A 23,252-nucleotide genomic window follows, 5' to 3' on the forward strand; every position below is an offset into this window, starting at 1 on the left:
AGAGAGAGAGATAGATAAAGAATTTGAAGACAGGCTCCAGGCTCTGAGCTAGCTGTCAGCACAGAGCCCGACGCGGGGCTCGGACCCACAAACCGCGAGATCATGATCTGAGCCGAGGTCAGATGCTTAACTGATGGAGCTGCCCAGGTGCCCCCAACTTCCACCTTTTGGATATTGGTAACTATGAACATGAATGTATGGCTTTATTCTTGTTTCTACAGATGATGCCCTTAGATCCAGAAAGGTAGGGGAACAGCCTGAAGTCACATGTAGTTAGTGATGGAGGCTGAGAAACTCAAAGATCAAGGGGCTAAGGGGACTCCTCAGAACTGCAAGGCAGAGCGCGGCTCACGGGAGGCCCAGCTCCTCTGATCTGTGTGCCCGGGCAGAGGCCGCTGTAGGGCTGTGCTCCAGGGTGACTGTCCTCTCCCAACACCCTCCCCACAGCTCAGTGAGGAGAGCAAACTATGGCCCCTCCCAAGGTGACTGGCTGGGCTCGAGAAGGGAAAGGACCGCCTTCAGAGCTCTGCTCCTGGAGGGGAAGCAGGACCAGGCAGAGTGAGAAGGGGCCAGCTCGTGAGGGATGCACACAGCGGCCAGGCATGGTGTTTATACCATTTCGTAGAAAAGAAAAATGAGGTCCAGAGAGGTGAAGTGCCCTTTCTGGGGTCACACAGCTCAGTGGCCAGTTCCCTCTTGCATTTCGACAAATGTGGCTCTTTCCCTTGCCACCTCCTTCCCCGCAGTTCTAAGTGTCAAGTTCTCAGGCAGGACCTTCAAGGTCAGCACAAGAAGTATGAATTTAAGGAGGTGAAGTGAGGAATTAAGTGTTCACTTCAATCAATAGCTTGGTTCCAGGGGCACCTGGGTGGCTCAGTCGGTTAAGTGTCCGGCTTCGGCTCAGGTCATGATCGCACGTTCGTGTGTTCGAGCCCCGCGTCAGGCTCTGTGCTGATGGCTCGGAGCCTGGAGCCTGCTTCAGATTCTGTGTCTCCCTCTCTCTCTGCCCCTCCCCGTTCATGCTCTGCCTCTCTCTGTCTCAAAAATAAATAAAACACTAAAAAAAAAAAATTCTTTTTTTAAATAGCTTGGTTCCAGGTCCTTCCATGGATCACTCAGTATGCGTGAGTTGAGGGGCGCCCAGGTGGCTCAGTTGGTTAAGTGTCCCACTCGTGGTTTTGGCTCAGGCAAGATCTCACAGTTCGTGAGATCGAGCCCCTTGCAGGGCTTTGCACTGACAGTGAGGGGCCTGCTTGGGATTCTGTCTCTCCCTCCTTCTCGGCCCCTCCCCTGTTCTCACTTTCTCTCTGTCTCTCTCAAAATAAATAAACTTAAAAAAAAAACAAGCATGTGTTGAGTAAACAAAAAGAATAAAGAAGAGGTGAGTGCCCCACCCTCTCTCCTTCTCGGAGCCTTGGAGACACTGGGAACGGGTTCTCAGCCTCTGCTCTCTGCTTGGGGTGGACGCTGACGGAAAGGGGGGGCTCTCAGAGGCTGAAGCGTCTGCCATCTTCCACGCTGACCACACTGCGGCTGCCAACTCAGAAACCGCTCCTGGGGAACAAAACTCTTAATGTGGGAAAACTTACCAAAAGCCTCAGAAGTCAAAAAGTCCCAAGATTCGATCCAATGCAGTCATGCACATGTCTTTATGCCTCTCCAGGAAACAACAAAGAAATTCAATGCTTAATTATAGATTTTCTTTTTCTCCTGGTGTGTGTGCTAATTGCATACCATACAGTCACTGTCTATGCATTCTGGAGTTTATACTGTCTCCATGATGCTCTGGCGAGCGAGATGGCTGGGTCAGTTTTGTTCTCGCTTTCTCTTCCCTCGGTCCCGCCCTGAGCGAGCTCCCGTCGCTGTGGCCAGGGGACCTGGAGATGGGAAGAGCCCTCTTTTTTCCTTTCCTCTCTTTTCTCTCACCGCTTTGCTCAGATGACAGCCTACATCACAGGGACATCTGTCTCCATGGCCACAAGAGCCAGGGAAGGGGGCGCCTAAGAGCTGGAAAATGTTGGGGAGATACTGTGGAAAGGAGCACTGCCGAGGGGCATATAGACAGTAGGCGCATTACTGGGTCACAGAGTTTGGGCTCTTGCAGCTTTAATTTGCACATTCCCGATGACTGATTTCTCTGATGCTGAGCAGATTTCAAATAATGTATGTCTTTGGGGGCACCGGGATGGCTCAGTCGGTTCAGCGTCTGACTCTTGTTTTTGGCTCAGGTCATGATCTTGCAATTCATGAGTCTGAGTCCCACATCAGGCTCCACACTGAAAGTGGGATTGCTTGGGATTTCCTCTCCCCAATCTCTCTGTCCCTACCCCACTCATGCGCTCTCCCATTCAAAATAAATAAACAAACTTAAAAATTTTTAAATAGGGGCGCCTAGGTAGAGGTTAAGCATCCGACTTTGGCTCAGGTCATGATCTCACAGTTCGTGGGTTTGAACCCCACGTCGGGCTCTGTGCTGACAGCTAGCTCAGAGCCTGGAGACTGCTTCCGACTCTGTGTCTCCCTCTCTCTCTGACCCTCCCTGCTCATGCTGTCTCTCTCTCTCAAAAATAAATTTAAAAATAAAACATTAAAATATTTTTAAATACATACATATCCTTTTATATAAAGTGTTCATTTTTCTGTTGAGTTCTCTCTTTATAGTGCTTTGTGGATGTTCTTTATGGTATTAATATATGTGTTGCAAATGTTTTCTGCTGTTCTATGGTACATTTTCTGCTTCCTTGGTGGAGTTTTGATGACTTAAAGTTCTTATTATTTCTTTTTTTTTCTTTTAATGAGAAGGGAAGGTTGGGGAAGGTCACCCATCTCTGAAAGTTCTTAACTTTAATGAATTCCAATCTACCCTTTTTTTCCTTAAGTATTCATGTTTTTTGTAGTCCACTGAAGAAACCTTTGCCTTCCTAAAATCAGAAGATATTCTCATATGTTATCTTTGAGAAGATGTAGTGACTTACCATGCACATTTAAATCAATAATCTGTCTGTAATTGCCTTCTATGATTAGTGTGGATTCAGAGATCTGACATTACTTATGGAAGAGACCCTCATCTGCCCTCCACAGAGCAGTGTGACCTTCGTGAGAATCAGGGGAATCACAGATGGGTCTGTGTTAGGACTCTACATTCTGTTCACTAATCTTGCCCAAACTTACGTTAAATAAGGTAATTGCATAATAAGTCTCACTATCCTCCGATCTTTGTTCTTCAATATTGACTTGCCTATGTGTATCCCTTTGCATTTCCTTCTTACACTTAAAAACAGCTTGTCAATCCCCCCTCCCCCACCCCCTCAAGAAACATCCTTCTGAGATTTGACTCTGATTGCATTGAATCTACAGATCAATCTGGGGAGAACTCATCTTCATAATAGTATGTGCTCTATTTCATGAACATTGTATATTTCCTTGTTTTTATAGATAGTTTTTAAGGTCTCTTGTGGTTTTTAGTTTTCAGTGTGGAGGTCTTGCACATCTTTAATTATACTTATTCCTAAGTCCTTAAAACATTTTATGCAGTTGTACACTGTATTTGCAAAATAGAACTCAAATTTTCTTTTCTATATGGTTTGTATAAAGAAATACAATTGATATTCACATATTGACCTTGTAGCTCAAGGACTTTTTAAATTCATTTACTAATTTTTAATATTCCCTTATTCATTCTCAAAATTCTATTAATTCTACATCTCTGCCCTTGCCTTCTCTTCCTTCTCACTCACTGGCAGCCCACATGGGGGCCATGCACAGAAGATGTCCAGCTCACCTTGTATCCCCTTGATGCTGAGTGGGTGGATGTACTAGTGAGCAACCTTAGCCTGTGTGCCACAGACCGAGACAGGGACTGTCTCTTTATTTTATTTTTATGTTTTTTATTTATTTTTGAGAGACAGAGAGAGACAGCACGAGCAAGGGAGGGACAGAGAGAGAGGGAGATACAGAATCTGAAGCAGGCTCCAGGCTCTGAGCTATCAGCACAGAGCCCGACACAGGACCCGAACCCATGGACTGAGAGATCCTGACCTGAGCCGAAGTCAGACGCTTACCGACTGAGCCACCAGGCGCCACGGGACTGTCTCTTTAAATTGGCCACAGACTCCCTGCTGTGCTCACTTCATTAGCAGAGACAGCCCCTGGCTCCTGCAAGCCTAATTCTAATTTATCTCAGTTTGTTGTCATCCTGTGACTCAGGCAAGAGGCTGCATTTCTGTTTCCAATTGAGGCTTATTACCTGGCAGGCAAGAAACTTGGGTGAAAGCTGGTAAGAGAGAAGCAGGAGGATTCGACTTGGTAGAGAATAACGGAGCTTTCAGCAAACCCCTGCCATCCTTCGTCTATGTTGCCTGTGCCTGTGGCTCTGCCTCACAATCCAATAGGGAAAAAGGGCAAACACACATTGTCCAGGTCCCTGGAGCCCTCCCTTCTGCCCAACGCACAAACCCTTTACAAATGCCATTCCATGACCAAGGAGCAGGACACCCTCAGAGACGATGTTGTATCGGAAAAAGAATGAAGATGCTGGAATTAAACCCTTTAAACCTGAGCCTGCTCTTACCGAGTCATCCTGCACCCAGTACCTGCCTTCACTGAGCCTGTTTCCCTACACAGAGAAACGTGACCCTGACATCTGCTTGGCAGCACTGGCCCAACTAGGAGCATGGCCCCAGTGGACATGAGCTGGGTCTCAGCTGGCCTCACTCACTGTCATTGTCATTGTCCGTTGCCTGGACTTGGCTGGAATTTGATTTTTGGAAACCCTGACTCGGTTCGAGCACGAAGCCACTTACTGTTTCTGGGGGGAAACTGAGACTATCATCTGTGTCCTCTGCATGTCCATCCGGGTAAAAATTGTTAGTGGGCAAAAGGTGAGAATTAAAAGTATTCCTGAAGAACTACTCAGAGGGTGGCCGCCAGACCAGCGGGATCAGCAGCACCTTGCCCTTGAGATTTTAGTTTTCTTGTTTGCAACATACAGGTTTGTACTCAACGATCCTTTTTCCACCTTGAATAAACATGAATTCAACAACCATTCATTGAGACCCAAATACACATAAGGAATTAGAGTCTGTCGAGGCATATTCATTCTTTCAATGAATATTTTTTGAGCACCTTACCATACGCCCAGCAGTGTCTAGACAGCAGGGATATAAGAGTAGACAAAACAGGGGCGCCTGGGTGGCTCAGTCGGTTGAGCGTCCGGCTTCGGCTCAGGTCATGATCTCACAATTCGTGGGTTCGAGCCCCATGTTGGGCTCTGGGCTGACAGCTAGCTCAGAGCTTGGAGCCTGTCTTTGGATTCTGTGTCTCCCTCTCTCCCTGACCCTCCCCTGCTCACGCTGTCTCTTTCTCTCTCTCAAAAATAAATAAAACATTTAAAAAAAAAGAGTAAACAAAAAAAAAAAAAGAAAGAAAGAAAGAAAAGAAATGCAAATCCGTAGGTCCCTTCTGCAGCCTACAGAATCGGAAACACTGGGTAGAGCCCAGCAATCCATCTTTTGCCGACTCTTCCGGGTTACTCCATTACATGCTGAAGTTCAAGAGCCACTGGTCCAAGCAAGGACTGGATGAAACACACACCCAACGTGGTGGTCTCCTGCCTGGGAAATGGAGGTAGCAGAGGAAGCCCAGTGTGCACCTGCGGGTCCCGGGCAAACCCATGCAAAGCTACCCAGTCTCTCGGGAGGAGCCCATTGAGAAACGGGACACAACATACCAACTTCCTCCTAGGAGTCCTGGCCCTTTGGCTTGGCGATCAAGGCTCCTCAGGCGGCATCTTCTTCCTCCTAGAGAGTCTGCAAGACTGCTCTGGTCCAGCTCCTGTTCTTCTTTCTTGTGTGGACCCTGCTTGTGTCTCCACTGAGCTGTGTTTATACTGCTGTCTATTACAGGAAATTCATACTTGTGACAGCCCTTCCAAGGTGTAGAGATCCAGATCAGCATTCCCAAAATGTGTTCCTCTCTGGGTCAGAACATGTTACTAAAAACAAGTTCTATCATCAAATGACAGTGGGAAATCGTGGCTCTCATGGGTTCACTGCTGTAAGATTCACCAAAACTTTTGATAAGTTAATATCCATTGCAACATCTCAAAGGAGTGGATACAAGAGAGAGGAATTTCCAAACTGATTTCAACATAAAACCCTTTCTTCAAAGCGTTTTGAGAGACCTCCTCTGAGGGCCACAACTTCAGAAAGGCAGCCCGTGACCCATATATTTCCATTGACTTCCTTGCATATTTAGATTTCATCCATGAATCCGTGTGCACTTGGGCTGATGATGCAGCTTCTCCATTGTGCTGACACCAAGTTCTGTGGGTCTTAGGTGTTTGGTAAGATTTTCATGCTCCTTCTACCACTATTTTCCATTTGAATAACATTTCTGAAGTAACTATTTAACCTTCACAACATCTCTCTTTAATTACTCAAAATGAGGTCATCTTTAAGGTGCTTTAAGGTACAGGAAGGACACGGGCACCTGGGTGGCTCAGTCAGTTGAGCACCCAACTCTTGATTTCAGCTCAGGTCGCGATCTCACAGTTCGTGAGTTGAAGCCCTGCATCAGGCTCTACACTGACAGTGCGGAGTCTGCTTGGGATTCTCTCTCTCCCTGTCTCTCTGCCCATTTCCTACTCACTTTCTCTCTCTCTGTGTCTCTCTCAAAATAAATAAGTAAACATTGAAAAACAAAGATCCAGGTAGGGCTTAGATTTCATCAACTGTTAACAAGTGGTATTTACAGGGTGAGCTGGACAGCAGTCCAAGGGCCTTGATTCCCCGTCCAAGTTCATCTGGGTCTTAACTGGCTCTGGGGAAGGAACCGGCCTGGGTGCATTCCCATGTGCTTGAATGGACCATGGTCAACAGATGGAGGGACACCAGGGTGTTGGTGGCAGCAAAAATCTGTCTGGCTTCTCCTCCTCCTCACTGTCCAGCATTAAAAAATATTTGATACAGAGGGTACAAACTTCCATGTCTAAAATGAGTCGTGAGGCTGTATGTGCAGCACACTGGCTGTAGTTCATGATACTCGACTGCATCTCTGGGAGTTGCTAGGGGAGCAGATCTTAGAAGTTCTCATTGCAAGAAAAAACTCGTAACCGTCTGGTGATGGATGTCACTAGACTTACTGTGGTGATCGTCTCACGGTATCTACAAATATTGAATGATGATGTTGTACACCCGAAACTAATATGTTCTATGTCAATGACACCTCAATAAAAAAAGAAAAAAGAAAAAAAGATTGGCTTTCACAACACATTGTCACACACCTTAAACTCACACACTGTTATGTGTTGATCATGCCTCAATAAAGAAGGAAAAAATCATGGTCGTCAGTGAACACAACACAGTAATTCTGGCTTGTCTAGAAACCTAGAAGGAGCCTTTCCTGAAAAATCTAATCAGAAGAGCTCATTGGCCCAGCAGTGAACAAGGAGAGACGGCACAGTGATGGGACAGTGGCATGAAGCTGCTCCTGATTTCTCCGTTGGTTCTAAGTCTTAGTTGGCTTCCCAGACATCAAGACACCAGTGTCCCCGTCACAAGCCATTCAACAGAGGCAACATGACATCTCGGCATCTACAAATGGAAATTCGCTGGGCACTGGGGGCTAGAGATCCAGTCAGGGCACTGCCTCTGGCCAGCCCTTAGGTCTATCTGCCTCAGTTTCATGAAGGGCAAATGACGATAATGTGCAACATATTCTTTGACTTCTGTAAGTGAATCTATTTTTTATACAATGACGTAATAGATATTCTGCCGCATGCCCCCATTTACCCCAGAGCACCCAGACCTTAAAGAAAATTCACCCTTGGGGTTGTTGTGTTTGCAGGAAGTGAGGAAAATCTCTGAGGAATTCTCCCACCTAAAGAAAGGGGGACCAGCTGTGACCCAGAACCAGAGCTGGAAGCATTGAGTGGTGAATAAACTCAAGAAGGGAGGTTGCCTGAGGGGAATGCGGGTGGCAGCTCTGGGATTAGCAATTGTGACATTGAACCTCAGGCCACAGCAGGAAGGGGGGCTGAAAAGAAATCTCCCCACACACCAAGCCGGTAGCCAGCCTCTGGCTACCAGCAAAAGCAGATGCTCATTGCGTTACAGTGTTTAAGTAGCTGCAGAAATAGCCCCCCTGGGCCCCACTAGTCTTCCTTGCCAGGATTTTGTGTTTATTCTTACAACCATATTCTTTAGATACATTTTATATTGTGGTACCAAGTTCCAACGCGATTTTACAGATTGTTTTGGGAAAGATGGACATCTACCACATCAGATTTTCCCGTGTGTGGACAGGACGTGTCTGGAGACGCTGTCTTTCGGTGATAGAATTTCTCAGCCCTGATACAGGCTATCACTGTGCAGTGACAACAATGGCTTCAATGAGGCCGAGCAGGCTGATCAGAGGGACTTAGGTCAACACGTTATTGAAACAAAAAGGCATTCCATTTCAAAGCCTCTCACTGTGGTCATCCCCTGGGCCAGGCACTGTATCATGTGCTGTTGTGGAAAATACAAAGATAAGTATTTGATCATTTAACCATTTATCCATTAGGATGGCTACTATCAAAAGGAGCAAAGAGGTGCCTGGGTGGCTCAGTCAGTTTTAAGTGGGTTGATTTCAGCTTGGGTCATAATCTCACAGTTTGTTCAAGCCCCCCTGACAGTGTGGAGCCTGCTTGGGATTCTCTCTCTCTCTTTCTCTCTCTCTCTCTCTCTCTCTCTCTCTCTCTCTCTCTCTCTCTCACAATGAATAAATAATCTTTAAGAATAAAAAAAGCAGAAAATAACCAGTGTTGAAGGATGTGGGGAACCTGGAACACTTGCGCACAGTTGGCAGGGATGCAAAATGGTGGAGCACAGTGAAAAGCAATATGGCCGCTTCTCAAAACATTAAAAATGGAACTGGCCTACAATTCAGCAATTCCACTCCTGGGTATATTCCCCAAAGCATTGAAAACAGATTCTCAATGACATATTTGTACATCCATGCTCAGAGCAGCGTTATTCACAATAAGCAAAAGGCAGAATCAAACAAGTGTCCATCAACAGATAAATGAATAAGCAAAATGTGGTATATATTCATAGCTTTAAAGGGGAAGGAACATGGATGAATCATGAGGACATGACCCTAAGTGAAATAAAGCCAGTCATGGAAAGACAAATACCGTATGATTCCACTTATATGAAGTACCCAGAGGAATCAAAGTCCTAGAGGCAGAAAGTAGAAAGGCGACTGTCAGAGGCTGGAGCGGGGAGAGATGAAGAGTTGTTGTATAAAAGGTACAGATCTTTCAGTTTCACAAGGTGACAAGAGTTCTAGGGATGGGTGGTGGTGACGGCTGCACAACCGTGTGGATGTCCTTAAAGTCACTGAACTGCATGTTCATAAATGATTAAGATGAGGGCATCTGGGTGGCTCAGTCCATTGAGCGTCTGACCCTGGGTATTGACTCAGGTCATGATCTCACAGCTTGTGGGTTCAAGCCCCAGGTCAGGCCCTGCACTGGTAAGATGGAGCCTGTTAGAGGTTCTCTGCCTCCCTCTCTCTCTGCCCCTCCCCCACTGGCACACATGCTCTCTCTCAAAATAAATAAATAATAACTAAAAATCCACATATATTTATGAGTTTCCTCCTTTTGTCCTTCTCTGTGTTCACCCTCACAAATCTTTCTCAGGGGCTCTGACCTTTGGCCTTGCTACTGACAAGTGCTGCCGCTTGGGCCGAGTTCTGGCGACATGCACAGCGCTCCAGTCAGCAGTACACACTCTCCCTGCTCCAGAGGCTCCCAAGGCCCATCTCAGAAGGTCACATTATGTATTACAACGGGCCGAAGCACATTTTGGAAGGTAAATCTGCAGGGACGGCAGAGTTGACACTTAATTAATTGGAGGAGTAGATGCTGGCATTAAGCATCCAAAGAAACCATTAAAATGTATCTAAATATAATCTAAATACTGAGGGACAAACGGGGCTGAAATGCTTTCAGCTGAATCCTACGAGATCATGAAGGCCTCGGAAGCCAAGCTCACGGGCAGTGCCCACGGTAGTCCATAAAGGTAAAAAAAGGACCATCTTCTTAGTATTTTTTTGGTTTGGGAAAGTATATTATGTATGTTATGTATGGTAACATGTAATAAATGTATGATTGTTACTTTAAGATGAATTAGTGCATACATATGTTAGGTGTCTTGCTGTTCATTTTTAATATGCTAAATATCAGTCGATATAGCCCTTTTGTTGGGGGGGGTCCTCCATAACTTGTAAGGATGTAGAGAGGTCCTGGGGCCAAGCTTTGGGAGGACCACTGATGTAGACGGTCCCCAGCAGAGGAAAGATGTGGCTACAGCGCCCCAAGTGGTGAGCCCCCAGATTGCAGTGCTGTAACACCGAGGACAGGGAACCCGATGTCAGAACTACCACCTGACGGGCACGGGCCATTAGGGAGGTGTCAGTCCCTGTATGTGTTGTGACTTGTCCTGTCGATATGGCCGGTCAACCCGTGACGTCACTCCCTCCTGTCCCAACAGTCTCCTGTGGGACGAAGAACAGTGGGTTGAGTCCTCTCTGCCCCCAGCTTCTGCCCTGGAGAGCCCCCTGGAATCTGGCCAGTCTCCTCTCTTCAGCGAGTCCCTGTGCGACCTTGTCTTTGCACCGACCACCCAAGGAGGCTGTTCTCCTGGCAAGGCCAGATGCTCTCCAGCACCTGTTAGCCACTCAGCAGAGAATCATTACGATCATGGTCATTGTTAATATTTAGAAAATAGTGATCCCTCAAGGTCAGCGTCTCTCTGCAGAATACCGATAGTATTTCCTGACTTCCCTGCTTCCTAAAGTTGCTTCAAGAAACAAAGTGGTTAATAGGTCGGATAGATGCTCACGGCCCAACTGTTTTCAACAGTCAGTTCAAGACACAGGAGGGAAGGCGTGGCTTCCCTCTGGTGTCAGGCTGGTTGGTTGGACTCCTGATGCCATCATTTATCAGTGAGCTAATCTCGGTGACACTCTTTACCTTCCTGTACGTCTCCACCTGCAGAATGGGAATGGTGGAAGTACCTGCCGGTCCGGGTGCAGCCAGGATGAAACAAGGGAAGACGTGAACACGGCATGTCGGTGCCCTGAACCTACCAAGCATTCGGTGGCTCCTTTTCCTTATATGAAGGGGGACACCTGGTTTTTATTACAAAGCTTCACCAGACCGGACATTGTCTCTGCTTCTGCATGTCCTGCGCGTGGTTTTTCACTGAATTCTCACAGCAAGTCCATGACATGAGTCTTATTACCTGAATCTGACAGATAAGTGACCTGAGGCTCTGAAAAGCCAGGGAACCGGGTCACACAGCGCATAAGTGACAAAGTCAGAACGCCAAGTCTGAGCTGTTGGAGTCCAAGACCCTTCCTCCCTCTCACCTCAGCCTTGGCCATGGGATCTTCTCTAGGTCCCTTGTCTCTGAACTGCTGGACAGCCATGGCCACCCCTACATCCAGCCCCGCCTACCCGGGGCTTTGTAGATCTTGTCACCAGAAACACTTCTCAGGGAAGAGCGTGTGCACTGTGGGTGGGCTTCTGGGGACACGGAAATTCCTGTCCGTGCTCAGGGGTCAGTCACTGAGGACACATTCCCTGAGGACCGACTGAGTGCCAGGCCCTGTGTGTGATGGTGAACCACACACGCACAAGCATGCACACACACACTCACACACACACTCACACACACACTCACACACAAGAATTGTGCTCATTTTCCTCCCTTCAACAACCCTAGGACCATCCTGGAAATACTCATTGTGAGCCTACGAAGGCTAATTTCCAAGTGGCCCAAGATGACGCTGACTGCAGGCAGGGCCAGGGCTCTTTGATCCCCCAACAGCCTTTGCAAATGACTTTACGTGAAGAAACAGTTCGCGAAGCAACGTGAAGTGTAAATGAAATTCTTAGGAAGGCTGTTTAACCTCAACAGATTAGCTCCCTGAGCCTTCTTAAATGAAGCGTTTTATAGAAAATAACTCTATGGGGTGCCTGGGGCGCTCAGTCAATTAAGCGTCTGACTCTTGGTTTTGGGTCAGGTCATGACCTCACAGTTTGAGTTCGAGCCCCATGTCAGGCTTTGCTCTGGCAGCATGGAGCCCTCTTGGAATTCTCTCTTTCTCTCCCCACTCCGTCTGCCCCTCCCCCACTCATGCTGTTGCTCTCTCTCTCAAAATAAATAAATAAACTTAAGAAAATAAAACTCCATGTTAATTATAAATCACCCTTATCTATTTCTTAATGCATCTCCCTAAGCCCCACCCACTTCCTCAAAGACCTAGAATAATCCAGGCTCTCTCCAATTTAGCCCCACACGGTCCATCTTTAGGAAGGGGCATCTGGCCCTTATCCTTGTATCTTTGTCCTCTGTTACCTCCGCAGCAGCTGTCATTCTGCTCTGTGGAAACTTCCCGGGGTCCCATCACCGCTGAGTGAATGAGGAATTCCGCATGAAAATCAGTGGTAGGAGGGCTGGCGGGGGAAAATGCGTCACGTAGACATGTTCTCTGCTACCAGGCTGTCGTCAGCCACAACTATCTCCTCCATGAGGCAAAGTGACATATGAGCACTATTGGGTCAGTTGCCAACGAAAACTGTTGCCAGGTCTCTGAGAACTTGGCTGTCCGCAGCCTGCTCCTGAGAATGGTGCTCGTTCGTCACGTAAGGGGGAAATGCGGCATCTCCTTGCACCACAGAGAATTACTAGTGATCTCCTGGAAGTCACTACACTGTGTCATTAATGTCAGTTAACGACTTGCAGCAGCGTGGGTGGAACTAGATGCTACAAAACTAAGTGAAGTAAGTCAGTCAGAGACAGACAAATCCCACATGACCTCACTGATACGTGGAACTTAAGAAACAAAACAGAGGAATTTATGGAATGTGAGAGAAGAGAGAGGGAAACAAACCATGAGAGACTCTTTTTTTTTTTCATTTTTTAAATGTTTATTTTTGAGAGAGAGAGAGAGAAGAGAGATAGAGAGAGAGCATGAGTAGGGGAGGGCCAGAGAGAGAGACAGAGACACCGAATCCCAAGCAGGCTCCAGGCTCTGAGCTGTCAGCACAGACCCCGATGTGGGGCTCGAACCCACAAATCGAGAGGTCATGACCTGAGCCAAAGTCTGACGCTCAACCGACAGGCACACAGGTGCCCCAAGAGAGACTCTTAATGATAGAGAACAATCTGAGAGTTGGTGGAGGGAGTTGGGTGGGAGATGGGCTAAATGGGGAATGGGCGTTAAGGAGGGCACTTGTGATGAGCACTGGGGGTTGTAAGTGGTGAGTCACTGAATTCTACTCCTGAAACCAATATTACACTATATGTTAACTAACTAGAATTTCAATAAAAACTAAAAATTTTGGGGGCACCTGGGTGGCTCAGTAAAGTGTCTAACTTTGGCTCAGGTCATGATCTCATGGTTCATGGGTTCAAGCCCTGTGCCGGGCTCTGTGCTGATAGCTCAGAGCCTGGAGCCTGCTTTGGATTCTGTGTCTCCCTCTCTCTCTGACCCTCCCCTGCTCACGCTCTGTCTCTCTCTCTCTCAGAAATAAATAAAACATTAAAAACATTTTTAGATAAACTTTAAAAGTGTATTAGTTAACATAGTAGCAGTGGTTGAAATTCCCTGAGCACTTACTGTGACATCTGTGAGTTCTGAATGCCTTTCATCCATCAGGCCACCTAATCCCCAACAATCATGAAGTTGTAACTGTGATTATACAGTCCTCCCTCATCCAGGGTTTCACCTGCCTGCGTTCCGGGGACCCATGGTCAAGCTTGGTCCAGAAGCAAACGATCCTCCTTCTGACGTATCATCAGAAAGTCATGAGCAGCTAACGCTTCATCACTTGCCCACACCATCCACCTGGCTCCTCTTATCGGGCGGGCACTCGTCACCTTCTGTCCTCACAAGAAGGGTGCGTGCAGCACAATAAGATGTGGTGAGGGACGGAGAGACCACATTCATGTAACTGTTGTTACAGGAACATGTTAGAGTTATTCTCTTTTGTCGTTAGTTAGCATCACGATTCCCTTCCTGAGCCTCATCTGTAAGTTAAACTCTACCATAGGTGTCCAGGTATAGGGGAAAAAACTGCACATAGGGTTCGAAACTGTGCATGATAACTACTGGGTAACCCCCGCAGATCTGAAGGGACCGCCACACTCCCCTTTTGTGGAGGAGGAAACTGAGGCAACAGGAAGTTGGGAAACTTGCCCAAAGTCAGTGAAAGAGGCCAGCGGCCCACACTCCAACCACTAACCACCATGAAACACAGCTTCTCTAAAGATCTCTTAGTCTGTCTCTCGATCCAGCATCTAGAGGCCAACTTTTCAGTCACCCAGAGTTTCTGTATTTGGTTCTGTTTCAACTAAGTCACTAAGCCTTTGTGAACAAGTTGATGTAAATAAATTAAAGTGCATTACCTTGTTTAACTCGAACAATATCCATCTTCTTAAACAGGTCACGTGAGCTGCATCCGGAATAAGTTGGGGAAGGCGAACAAATTTGCTCCGTGTCACATGGCTGTCTTTTATAGTTTGGCCTCCACACCCTTGCGCCCTGTGGCTCGGCGGACAGAGCTGTGTGGGTGAAGGGACACGGGTACGGGGGCGTGGGCGGCAGGAGCATGTCAGCCGCATCATGCTCCCCATGGGCTTTCTCCCCATCAGGCCCCCAACGAGGACTCTGGGCCCCTGAATCTGAGGCTGCCTTCTGACCCTGACCTTGCTATCCCAGGATTTCCGTAGGCAGCTCCCTTCACCCGGCATGCGTCAGGACATTCGAGAATAGAGAGGAGAGAACCCACTCACAGGCCAGAACTGATCCTGCAGGTCCCTGGGATTGCCAAGGAGAGCCACTAAATCCGGCGAGCCACTAATCAGCTTTACATTTCTTCCTTGTCACCTTCCTTTGCTCTGAGTCTTTTTATCTCATTCCTTATTAAGTTTTCTTTGTAGGGCGCCTGAGGGGCTCAGTCAGTTAAGCGTCTGACTTCGGCTCAGGTCTGATCTCACAGTTCGTGGGTTCGAGCCCCACATCAGGCTCTGTGCTGACAGCTCAGAGCCTGGAGCCTGTTTCAGATTCTGTGTCTCCCTCTCTCTCTGCCCCTCCCCCACTCACACCCTGTTTTCTCTCTGTCTCAATAATAAATAAACATCAAAAAAATTAAATTTTCTTTGTATTCCTTGTATTGCCCATGCTTCTCCACCTGCCTCAAATCTCCTCTGTGAAAAGCCGAGGGGGAGGGAGATGAACAATCGTTTGGGACGCGCCCTTGACCCTGTGTGGTCTTCTGCCCCCTCAGAGAAGCAGTTCAGGGTCAGGAAGGGCCTGGCCCTGGAAATCTCCGCCCCTGAGGAACGCCGATGAACCCTACTATCCGCCTCCTTCCACGAGCTCAGCCGTAGGTTTTTGGGCCACTTGTTTGCAGTGGCCCAGCGGGGAAGCACCTGCCCACCACCTGGTCCCCGAAACCTGTTTGCGGTGACCGTCCCTGCACTGCTAGCGAGTCTGCTCCAGCCAGTGAGCATCTGAAAGCTGAATATGAATCCGGCGCCCTCTGAGTGGGAGCATCTGCGGGAAACACGCGGCCACCCACTCGGTCTGTCGGGCCGGAGAGCCTGCGTGGTCTCTTCTGCCTCAAAATGTGCAGCGCTGTCAGTACAAGACCGTTCCGGGCAGAGGAGGCCTTGGGCACCGGAGGCAGCAATCCCATCGTGGACGCGGCTGGTGGCCATGGCATGTCTGAACAGTGCAATCACTGCAGGAGCACCTTTGTTCCTCGACTCGGCAATCTTTGTAAGCAGGGATCCTGCCAGCTGGGCAAGAGGCCAACCCCAGGCCCCCACGTTTTATGGAGGGGAAGTTGGCAGTGTGGACGCGTCCAGGCTGCTAGCCAAGGTCATAGTTCTGGCAGCATGGTCTGTGATAGAGGTGCCTTTCCTCCGGGAGGCTGCGTCCTCTCTATCAGGACACCTGCCTTCAGGCCTATCAGCGCTGGTAGACGCTGCACTCAGCCTGCAACGTTACTGCAGTCGCGCATCTGAAGAGAGCTTGGATGCATCTTTAAAAGGCAATATTGTGCCATAAAGCACATCCACCCGCCTCCGGAGCAGTGCAGGACGACCCATGGACGTCCCCCCCGCCCCCCACTCTGTCAGCTGGCTGCCCCACTGTTTATGGCTTCTGGGGCCACAGAGCTCCAGAGGAAGGCTCTGGAAGGTGCGGCAAGATGCCTTCTTGGTTCATAGGGAACGTGTTCTGTGTTTGATAAGTGCCCGTAGGGCTGCCTCAAACAACCACAGCGATGTCAAAACCAGAAATCAGACCTATGTCCCTGTTTCTCTTCCTTTGTCATTGCTGGTCAGCCAGCTGAGGCCTGGTCACCACAAGTTAGGCTCCCATGCAAGCTGAGATTTTCCTTGAGCTGAATCGACAGACTATGAAGCCAGGCGGTGGCAGCGGCTTTCAGAGGTTCTAATGGAGACAACGTCCGCACTGTTCCCGTCCCCGGGAGGCCCGCTGGTCCCTCGCTGCCCACGTCACTTACTGCTGGGGGAAGTGATCCCATCCAAGGGTCCTACCGAAGGGACAGCCTGAAGCTGGCCATAGGTGACTAAAGACGGACCTCAGCCTGGGAGGTGGGGGAAGAGAGGGAGACGGCCCTTCCATGGGCTGGGCGGAGGCTAACAAGTTTCTCTATCAAAATGTGAATTACAAAACCCAGACGCTGGGTCGGATCCTGGCTCATGGAGATCCAGGCCCGAGCTGCTCCATGATGAGCCAAGGTCACAGTCATCAAATACTTAGTGAATGTCCATTATGGGGAGGGATCAGGAGAAGCAGAAACGGGAAAGGCCGAGGGCCCAAGAGTTAGAGGTTCTCACCTAGCAGGGTCTGTCCCCCAAGCCCGGCAGACTTTGCTTTCAGCCCTTGGAAGCCTGCACAGTTACCTTTTGGGCCCTCATGAATAACCCCCTTTTCTTAAACCTGCGCAAAGAAGATTCGGTTTCTTGCTGCTCTGCGTAACCCAAACAAGGCAGCTCCGTACCCCTCTGTGAGGGTCAATGACGGTGGGATGTATGGTCGGGCCAGTGAGGCTGCTGCCCGAGCAGCAGTGGTCCCTGAACGAAGGCTGAGTCTCAGGGGTGCACACACCCTGGGGGGAGATGGGGAGGATTATGGAGGCAGAGCTGCGGTACAAAGTTCTCGAGGAGGAAAAGCAAAACTGTTACAATGAAGCAGATCCAAGGTATCTCTTTGAGTCTGAAACATACCTTCTTTTCCCCTATGGTTTAACATTTGTGAAGCCAACGCCAAAGCTGTCTGCCAGCTCCAACCCTTGTCATTATCATAAACTAACTTGGTCACGGCTGTTCACAGTGTTGTATCCACCGAGTTTTAGGCGTTGTCAGAGCCGCAGGTACTGAGTTCACTGTTGAAAAGATCACCAGGAAGATTTGACAATCAAACAAGAAAGACACCATGTTTACAGAAAGATGGGGGAGAGGCGGGGGGCACCTGGGGGGCTCAGTCGGCTGAATGTCCCACTTTGGCTCAGGTCATGATCTCATAGTTTGTGATTCGACTCTCACGTCGGGCTCTGTGCTGACTGCTCAGAGCCTGGAGCCTGTTTCAGATTCTGTGTCTCCCTCTCTCTCTGCCCCTCCTCCACTCACTCTTTCTCTCTCTCAAAAACAAACATTTTTAAAAAGTATGGAAAACATAAAGGAAAAGTTAAAATAATAAAATTTAAAATATATCAAGAAAATACGTATTCCCTTGATATGGCTCCCCAGTCTGAAATACACTTTGCCCCTGGCAAGAATACACTTTGATGTCTGTGGACGTCGGGAATACTAAGATTGCATCCTTTCTGATAAAAGACAGCTCAGGCCAGCGTTGTGTATTAAATCAACACCAGGAATGAAAGGCCGACTGCGTAAATCGGTTCTCGTGCATTCTCAGATTTGTGTACGGACATTTCTGCCCCACAGACTCCTGGGTTTACTGTTACGTCAGTTGCAGTAAGTTTTATACAGTCAATTGTAATGGCTGATGAAGCAAACATGCAATCACCATTTTGCTTCTCAAAAGTATCTTAGCTTTTTCCTTGTGAATTATCAAGTGATTTGAGCCAGTTAATTAAACAGGGTTGGGATTCTTACAAGACCATAAGAACTGAATGTGTGGACGCAGAGAGATTAATACTTTCATATATATTTTCCCAGCCAGGTATCCGGTATATCTCATTTTACTTTTTTGAGTTTATGTATTTATTTCTTTTTTTTTAATGTTTTTATTTATTTTTGAGAGACAGAGTGAGACAGCACAAGCAGGGGAGGGTCAGAGAGAGGGAGACACAGAATCTGAAGCAGGCTCCAGGTTCTGAGCTGTCAGCACAGAGCCCGACGTGAGGCTTGAACCCACAGACCGTGAGATCGTGACCTGAGCTGAAGTTGGATGCTTAACTGACTGAGCCACTCAGGTGCCCCTGTATTTATTTCTTTTGAGAGAGACAGAGACAGTGTGAGGGAGGGACAGAGAGAGAGAGAGAGAGGAAGAGAAAGAATCCCAAGCAGGCTCTGCACTGCCAGCACAAAGCCCGTAGGGCTCGAACTCACAAAACTGCATGATCATGACCTGAGCCAAAACCAAGAGTCAGACACTTAACTGACTGAGCCACCCAGGCACCCCCTAATCTTATACATTATCTTATTTTCAATAATGTTTTGTAGCTTTCTCCATTTTGGCTTCTGTAACTTTGTAAGCTATGGTATTTTCGTTGCTACTGGGAGTTGGATATCTTTTCATTTCTGTTTCTAACTTCATGTTGTTTATATAAAGAAAGCCACTAGCACTTGCCAACTAATCCGTTCACCTCACTATATTTTTTATAAGTTCTCATATTGTCAAATAGATTCCCTGGGTTTTTCTAGGTATACAATTTTAACACTAACGTGTAAAATCATTTTTTCTCTTCTTTTTCAAAACTTGCCTCTTACAATTTCTTATACAGGAATTAGCTAAAATCTTGAAAGCAACGTTAAATCATACAGCACCCCTTTCTAGATCCTGACTTCAATAGCATTGGCTTTGGATTTCTTATGGTGATGGGCATTGGTTTTTTAATGATGAGTAAAGATGCGTAGATAAGTTTTACTTCTGCTTGGTAAGTTCTTTTTTTCTTTTTGAGGTCAAGTTAACACTCGGTACAGTGTTGAGGATGTAAGTATACAATCCGTGAGTTTCGCCAAATGCACGTGCCCAGGTGACTAGTAGCCCAAAAGCTTTGGTTATGTACTGCTGCAGGAAAAAATTGCGCCAAAACTGAGTAACTTAAGAACAATTTATTACTTCTCAAGACTCAACGGGCTGACCGCGGAGTTCCCTTTCACAGGATGTCAGCTGGTGACTGGATGGCTGGAAGACGGAGACAGGCTGGCAGCTGGGACCCACCTCCCGCTGAGACTCCAGACGTAGCCTTTACGTGCGGCTGCCTGGCAGTTGGGCTCCAAGGAGCGCCCAAGAGGCCAAGGCTAAAGTGATGCTCCATTAAGGTCCAGCCTTGAAAGTTACTTGAAACTTACCGTAACAGGTAACCTGCCTTCGGTCCTTATCTGAGGCAGTCTTACTGGGTAAGGCGAATTTTCACTCCACTTCTTTTTTGGAAACCGAGCCATAGCACAGTAACACGTTTTATTTTCTGCAACTCATTCAGTCCAAGTCTTACAAATTGAAGCAGCATGTGTTGGAGAATAAAGTTCAGAGATTCGGAAAAGGATCTGATGGCTTCGATTTTACCAGTCACATCTCCTTGGAACCTAGAAAACAAAGGCCAGGGTGACCTCTTCATTGGTTGGTCAGAAGAGGTCATTGCAATGGACCACGTTCAATGGGAAGAGAAGACTTACACAAAAGGGTGGCGAAGTCACACGACCAAAGGACATACAGAGTAGGGAGGGTGTTCAGAGCGTCGTCGGGAGCACGGCCGAGCTGGTCTCCACATAACATGTCCGTCATCCCAGATGGTTTCCAGGTGCTTCCTTCTGGGCATCTCCCACCCATCGGACCCAACCAACATTCTGTCCCCATGGATTAGCTTTACCTGTTTTTAAACATCAGTAGGGCGCCTGGGTGGCTGAGTCAGTTAAACGCTGGACTTCAGCTAGGGTCATGATCTTGCTGTCCGTGGGTTCGAACCCCACATTGGGCTCTGGGCTGACAGCTCAGAGCCTGGAGCCTGTTTTGAATTCTGTGTCTCCCTCTCTCTCTCTCTCTCTGACCCTGCCCCACTCGCTCTCTCTTTCTCTCTCAAAAATAAACATTAAAAAAAAATGCTAAAAATGAACTGAGAGTTGAAGGGGAAGGGGGAGGGGGGAAAAGCGGTGGTGGTGATGGAGGAGGGCACTTGTGGGGAAGAGCACTGGGTGTTGTATGGAAAACAACATGACAATAAAATATTGAAAAAAAAATTTTAAATAAATAAATAAATGTTGGGTACGTGGAACCAAGGGCTTATTCACTGCACTATCGGTGGGTGTTTGGGCTGGTTTAAGGTTTTGTCTATCACAGCCAAGGTAGCTGTGAACATTCTTGTATGAGTCTTCTTGGAGATATATGTTTTCATTCTCCTGGGAAACACCTAGGCAAGGAATTGCTGGGTCATATGGTGAAGGTGTAGTTAACTTTATGATACTCTAAAACTCTTTTTCAGAGGTTGTACCACTTTTTACTCCCACTATAAGGTGTGAGCATTGCAGGTGCGGCACATTCTTGCCGACATCTAGTGCTTCCGGTGTTTCCCATTCTTTTAAGGGTCTCTCACAGAACCCTTTTTTTTTTTAAATGATGTCAGATTTACCAGTTTTCAAAAATGGATCATGTCTATGGGGATTAAGGAGTGCACTTGTGATGAGCACTGGGTGACGGATGGAATTGTTGAATCTCTATATATTATCCACCTGAAACTAATATAACACGGTGTGTTAACTATTCTGGAATTAAAATTTTTAAATATCTTTAAAAATGGATCAAGTCTAAGAACGCTTTGCTTTATCCCAGGTCATGAAGGCTTTCTCCTGTGTTTTATTCTAAGAGATTCATAGTTTTACATTTCCCATTTAGATCCAGGATACATTTTAGGTTAATTTTTCTATTAAGTGTAAAGTTTAGGTCAAGGTTAATTTGTGTGTGATGTCCAGTTTTTCCAGGACCATCTGTTGAAAAGAATAACATGACTCCAGTGAAATGTCTTTGCCCTTTGGTCAAAATGTCTTTGCCCACATATGTTTGGGCATATTTCTAGCCTCCCTTCTGTGCACTAGATATTTGTACCTAGAGCTTCACCAATACTATAGTACTTTGATTAGAGTAGCTTTATATTAACTCTTAAAATTGGGTATTTGTAATTCCTCCAACATTATTTTACTTTTTCAAGTTACTCTGGCAATTTAGTTCCTTTGCCTTTACATACACATTTTAGAAACAGCTTGACTATGTCCCAAAAACTCCTACTTGAATTTTTATTTAAATCCCATTAAATCTGTAAACCAGCTTGGGGGAACTGACATCTTTACTATGTTGAGTCTTCCAAATCATCACTACAATATATCCCTCCATTGATTTAGGCCTTCTTTGATTTCTTTCTTTAGCATTTTATAAGATTCAACACAGAGATCTTATACTAGTTGTTGTTAGATTTATGGCTAAGCATTCCATTTTGGGAACCATTATAAATAGTATTATTTTTTAGAATTTCAGTTTTCAATTTTTCATTGTTAGTGTATAGAATATAGTTGATTTTTGTGTGTTGTCTTTGTATCCTGCAAGCTTACTAAACTCGCTTGTTTCCTTGTACTTTTTTCCTACAAGATTTTCTACAATGACAATATGTCATCTGCAAATAGGAACATTTTTATTCTTTCTTTCCCATCTGTATGATTTTCCCCCTGCCTTGATGAGCTAGCTAGGACTCTGAGTGCAATGATGAAGAAGAGTGGTAAGAAAAGACATTCCTGCCTTGCTCCGAAGCTTAAGGGGAAAGTGTCTAGTGACAGATATGAAACCACAGATCCGAGAACTTCAGAGAACACCAAACAGGATAAATCTATGCCTAAAAGGAAAAGGGGAAAAAAGAAAACACGTATCATAGTCAAACTTCTAAAAACCAGAGACAAAGACAAAATCTTTAAAGTGCCCAGCGCCCCCAAAAAAACCGCAAGTCACCTACAAAGGAACAAGAATAAGAATTATCAGCAATTCTCATCAGAAACTGTGGCGTTTTTTTAAGTGCTGAGGAAAAGCACTGCCATTGCATGATTCTGTACTCACCAAAAATATCCCTCGAAAGTAAACCCTTTCTCAGACGGACAAATATCCAGGACACTCGTTGTCAACAGATTTCCTCTCCAAGTTCTTCAGACGGAAGGAAGTTGACACAGCCAGAAACTAGCATCCACACAAAGAAAGGCAGAGCATCGGAAGTGGAATAAATACAGGTAAAATAAAACTCTTCTTTGCAATTGCTTCTTGTATCTGTTTAAAATCTGTTTAAAGCAAAAGCTATAGTGATGATTGTGTGTTCACAGCCTGTGTCACAGTGAGATGCATGACAGATGGCACAAGCGACATGTCCTAGTGTGTTTGGGCTGCTGTCACGAAACAGCACAGGCTGAGTGGCTTGTAAACAACAGAAATTATTTCTAACCACTCTGGAGGCTGGAAGGCTGAGGTCAGGGTGCCGGCGTGCATGGCTGAGTGCTCTCCTCCACATCACAACCTTCTCACTGTGCCCTCGCAAGGCAGAAGGGGCCGGGGGCTCTGGGGGGCTCTTTCCTAAGAGCATTAATCGCATTCATGAGGGCTTGACCCTCATGATTCGGAAGCTCTCAAAGGCTCCATCTCCAAATACCATCACATTGGACATTAGAATTTCAACATATGAATTGGAAGAGAAAGGCAGACATTCAGACCATGGTCGTGCGGGCAGGAGGACAGGGAATGTAAGACGTGATATATATTATTTGAAACTGGATTCATATGTTATAAATGTATACCGTCAACCCTGGAGAAACCACCCGAAAGAGGTGTAATACTCTTAATCCAATAGAGAAGAAAAAGAAAAATCATAAAAATGCTCAGTTAAGCCCAGAAAAATCAAAAAGAGGGAAAAAGCACAAAAACAAATGGAATAAATAGAAGGCAGCTAGCCA

The 23,252-nt window shown here is 46.7% G+C and overlaps 1 long non-coding RNA gene across 1 annotated transcript; it reads right to left on the reverse strand.

Annotated features, from left to right (window-relative positions):
• Positions 1–21,938: 21,938 nt before the first annotated feature.
• On the reverse strand, positions 21,939–22,579 carry LOC115292918. The gene is made up of 2 exons (XR_003909231.1): positions 22,372–22,579; positions 21,939–22,153 (listed from the first exon to the last, which is right to left on the reverse strand). It is a non-coding gene; the product is annotated as an uncharacterized LOC115292918 (long non-coding RNA).
• Positions 22,580–23,252: the final 673 nt, after the last annotated feature.

Source organism: Suricata suricatta, chromosome 5 (genome assembly GCF_006229205.1).
Source record: "Suricata suricatta isolate VVHF042 chromosome 5, meerkat_22Aug2017_6uvM2_HiC, whole genome shotgun sequence".
NCBI lineage: Eukaryota > Metazoa > Chordata > Mammalia > Carnivora > Herpestidae > Suricata > Suricata suricatta.